Source organism: Malus domestica, chromosome 05 (genome assembly GCF_042453785.1).
Source record: "Malus domestica chromosome 05, GDT2T_hap1".
NCBI classification, from domain to species: Eukaryota; Viridiplantae; Streptophyta; class Magnoliopsida; order Rosales; family Rosaceae; genus Malus; species Malus domestica.
The window spans coordinates 19,992,053-19,997,177 of record NC_091665.1 but is presented as its reverse complement, the minus strand read 5'-3'; the positions used below and the strand labels follow the sequence as shown (position 1 = coordinate 19,997,177).

The window sequence follows — 5,125 nt, the reverse complement described above, 5'->3', positions numbered from 1 at the left end:
ATTTCATTCAAACTCCAACAATTACCCCACATTTGAATGCAAATGTAAATGCAAATGGATGACTAGGCTGCCTAAAACTGAGAAAGAATAGACATGATATGCATCGAGTGAAGAATAATCTGCCATATTACTCTTGATAACAAGATATTAATGTCATTAAATGTATAAAACATAACCCCTCAATCGTCAACAGACAACACACATTTTATGATAAGAATTGGTAAGTTGTGTGTTCAACTTTTGAATCAAACTCAACCAGTTTGCCTATTGAACCTTGACCATGGGATCTCCAATCAACTAGATTAGGTTTCCACCCAATTCGATTCATTGAATTGGCTTGAGACCCATTCCCCTCGATGTAAATAATATTTGATCTCTTGGTAGGCCTTTTGTCAAAAGATCAGCTATATTGTTCTTTGACTTCACATAATCAATGGATATTATTCCATTGGAGAGCAACTTCTTAAGAGTATTATGTCGACGCCTGATGTGATGTGATTTCCCATTGTATACATGACTTTTGGCCCTTGATTACGCAGTCATATTGTCACAATGTATACATATAGCAGATACCGGCTGTGGCCACATGGGACTATCCTCCAGAAAATTTTTTAGCCACTCGGCTTCTTCGCCAGCCAAGTCTAAAGCTATAAACTCGGAATCCATGGTGGACCGAGCTATACATATTTGTTTAGAGGATCTCCAAGATAATGATGCACTTTCCAAGGTAAAAACATATCTACTTGTTGACTTGGATTCTGTAGTGTCAAAAATCCAATTGGCATCACTAAAGCCTTCTATAACAGGTGGATACTTTGTGTAGTATAATCCATAGTCAAGTGTATTTTTCAAATACCTTAACACTCTTACTAAAGCATCCCCTAAAGCATCCCAATGCTCTTGTGCCCGATTACTTGTATATCTACTAAGCCTACTTACTGCATAAGCTAAATCGAGCCTAGTTGAATTCATCAAGTACATTAGACTTCCAATTACTTGAGAATATTCAAGTTGAGATATGGCATCGCCTTTATTTTTCTCCAACTTGCATCCAGCATCAAAGGGAGTTGCAGCAGGTTTGCAGTCAAAGTGACCAAACCTTCGTAATATTTTTTCTGCATAATGGGATTGTGTAAGGACATATCCCTCACTATTTCTCTTAATTTGAATTCCTAAAATGACATCGGCTTGACCTAAGTCTTTCATGTCAAAACTTGAATTCAACATTTTCTTTGTTTTGTTTATTACATCTTTATCGCTTCCCATTATGAGCATATCATCCACATGCAAGTAGACAATAATACAAGTTTTATCATTACTCTTAATGTGGACACATTTATCAGATTCATTTATTTTGAACCCATGTGTCAACAAAGTATGATCAAATTTCTTATGCCATTGTTTTGGTGCTTGTTTAAGTCCATATAATGACTTAACTAATTTGCACACTTTGCTTTCTTGTCCTTTAAGCACAAACCCTTCAGGTTGTTCCATGTATATTTCTTCATCTAGTTCTCCATTTTAAAATGTTGTTTTTACATCCATTTGATGTATATCAAAGTTGTATACAGCTGCAATCGCTATAAACATCCGAATTGACATTATGCGAGAAACTGGAGAATAGGTGTCGAAATAATCCAACCCTTCTTTTTTGCCATAACCTTTGGCTACTAAACGTGCCTTGAACTTATTAATGGTTCCATCCGCCTTAAGTTTCTTCTTGAAAATCCATTTATGACCAATTGGTTTACTACCGGGAGGTAAATCAACCAATTCCCATGTGTTATTTTCCATAATGGATTCTATTTCACTTTTAATTGCTTCCTTCCATAAAGGAGCCTCAGAAGAAGACATTGCTTCTTTAAAAGTTCTAGGTTCATTCTTGGACAAGAAGGCAATGAAATCTAGTCCAAAATTTTTAGAAACTTTGATTCTTTTTCCTCTTCTTGGTTCCACATCATTTCCTTGGACACCAGAAAAAGAGGCTTCATCATGACTATGATCATGAACCCTCTTTGTATTAGAACCAGACTCCTTTTCTTTGTAAGGAAATATATCCTTAAAGAATTCTGCATCCGCTGATTCTAATATAGTGTTGATAGGTATGTCAGAAATCGAAGATTTTACAACAAGGAACCTATAAGTAGCACTATTATTTGCATATCCAATGAATACACAATCAATAGTTTTAGGTCCTAGTTTCGTTCTTTTTGGTAACGGAACTTGCACCTTTGCTAAGCAACCCCACACTTTGAGGGTTTTATAAGTGGGTCTATGTCCTTTCCATAATTCATAAGGTGACTCGTCAATCTTATTTAGAGGAACCTTATTTAATATGGTATTTGCAATAAGTAAAGTTTCACCCCACAAACTACGTGGAAGCCCTAAACTATTTAACGTGGAATTAATCATATCTTTGAATGTTCTATTTTTTCTTTCGGCAACACCATTTTGTTGTGGTGTGTATGGAGCCGTTGTTTGATGTATAATTCCATGTTGTGCACAAAAATATGAGAAGGCAGTAGATTCATACTCTCCTCCTCTATCGGATCTAAGTGCTTTGATTTTTCTCTCAAGTTGATTTTCAACTTCGGCTTTATATGTCTTTAACATATTCAAAGTTTCGTCCTTGCTATGAATCAAATAAACATAGCAATACATACTTACTATGTGGGACAAAGAAATTTCTACTCAAACTACTCAAATTTCCAACAATACCCACATTTGAGTTGAAATTTCATTCGAACTCCAACAATTACCCCACATTTGAATGCAAATGGATGATTAGGCTGCCTAAAACTGAGAGAGAATAGACATGATATGCATCGAGTGAAGAATAGTCTGCCATATTCCTCTTGATAACAAGATATTAATGTCATTAAATGTATAAAACATAACCCCTCAAACGTCAACAGACAACACACATTTTATCATAAGAATGGGTAAGTTGTGTGTTCAACTTTTGAATCAAACTCAACCAGTTTGCCTATTGAACCTAGACCATGGGATCTCCAATCAGCTAGGTTAGGTTTCCGCCCAGTTCAATTCATTGAATTGGCTTGAGACCCATTCCCCTCGATGTAAATAATATTTACTCTCTTGGTAGGCCTTTTGTCAAAAGATAAGCTATATTGTCCTTTGACTTCACATAATCAATGGATATTATTCCATTGGAGAGCAACTTCTTAAGAGTATTATGTTGACGCCTGATGTGACGTGACTTCCCATTGTATACATGACTTTTGACCCTTAATTGCGTGGTCATACTGTCACAATGTATACATATAGCAGTTACCGGCTTTGGCCACATGGGAATATCCTCCAGAAAATTTTTTAGCCACTCGGCTTCTTCGCCAGCCAAGTCTAAAGCTATAAACTTAGACTCCATGGTGGACCGAGCTATACATTTCTATTTAGAGGATTTCCAAGATATTGCTGCACCTCCCAAGGTAAAAACATATCCAATTGGCATCACTGAAGCCTTCCATAATAGGTGGATACTTTGTGTAGTATAATCCATAGTCAAGTGTATTTTTCAAATACCTTAACACTCTTACTAAAGCATCCCAATGTTGTTGTGTCGGATTACTTGTATATCTACTAAGCCTACTTACTACATAAGCTAAGTCGGGCCTAGTTGAATTCATCAAGTACATTAGACTTCCAATTACTTGAGAATATTCAAGTTGAGATATGGCATCGCCTTTATTTTTCTCCAACTTGCATCCAGCATCAAAAGAAGTTGCAGCAGGACCACCCTTGCTAGAACTATATTTGACAAATTCTCTTCTAAATTCGAAGCTTCTTGTTTTTTTTTTTTTTTTTTTTTTTTTGGAAATGTTAGGGAGAACTCAGAACAAACAAATGGACTAGTTCACTTGGAAAAGACACTTCTTGAAGAGATATTAAGGAAGAAGGTCCATGCATAGGATCAACTTTTGTTCAAGATAGGCTCAGCCGTATAAAGGTCCTCATTGTTCTTGATGATATGAGTGATTCAATGCAAATGGAACATTTAGTTGGCGAACGTCTTCGGTATGGCACTGGAAGTAGAATCATTATCACAGGTAGAGATAGGGCCACACTGTGGCAAACTGTTGAAGAGGATAAGATCTACGAGGTTAAGGGATTAAAACAGGATGACGCTCTTCAACTCTTATGTTCGCGTGCTTGCAAGAATAATAGTACTCCTAGAACATATTATATGCATATGGCAAAAAAGGCGGTGGATTGTGCCGGAGGGAATCCTTTAGCTCTTAAGCTTCTGATGTCCTCATTCTTAAATTGCAAGGGAAAAGAAGATTGGGAAGATGAATTGGACAAATTGAAAGCATTTCCCAACGAAAAGCTCCATAGAGTGTTGAGACTAAGTTATGATGGATTGGGAAGAAATGAAAAGGTGATATTTTTGGATATAGCAAGTTTTCATAAAGGGAAGAGAGTGGATGAGGTAGAAAAAATGTTAGCTATCTGTGGACAGTTTGCAGCAATCATAATTAGAGTTCTCGTTGATGTGTCTCTCATATAAGTTTGTCTAGGTTACTTTTATGAAACCATAGAAATGCACGATTTGATACAAGAAATGGGAAGGGCAATAATTCAAGAACAATGTATTGAAGATCCCAGTAAACGGAAAAGGTTGTTCACTGATGAGGATGGCAATCGTGTACTAGAGAGTAACACAGTAAGAGCCAATTGCTTTCAATTTTTTTTTATTTTCTTTTTTTAGAAAAAATAAATAGCAAACTTCAGATGACAATGCACCAAAGTCAAATTCATTTATAATAAGGAAGTCAAATTCTTAACAAATTAATTTGATTGAATTTTTTTTGTGTTAGGAAGTCTTTGAAATTTGAACAAATGTTTGTTTTTTTTAATCAAGTAAAGGAGGATACAATTATCTTGGATATTTTACTAGACACTTGTACAGCATTGCCCCCGCAAATACTCTAGAACTTTGTAGAATTCTTTTTCCAAATGTGCATTACATTTTAACTTGTTAAAAACATATATATTCACATTTAAACCTAGTTCTTATTGTCAGGAAATTCCATTAGTTGAAGCCATACATGTTAATTGGTTTAGGATTAAAGAGCGACGATCGAAACGTGTAGACTTCAAAAAG

The 5,125-nt window shown here is 35.7% G+C and overlaps 1 pseudogene; it reads left to right on the top strand.

Moving 5' to 3' along the window:
• Positions 1-3,386: 3,386 nt before the first annotated feature.
• LOC139196115 (disease resistance protein RUN1-like) lies at positions 3,387-4,673 on the top strand (annotated as a pseudogene).
• The last annotated feature ends 452 nt before the right edge of the window (positions 4,674-5,125 follow it).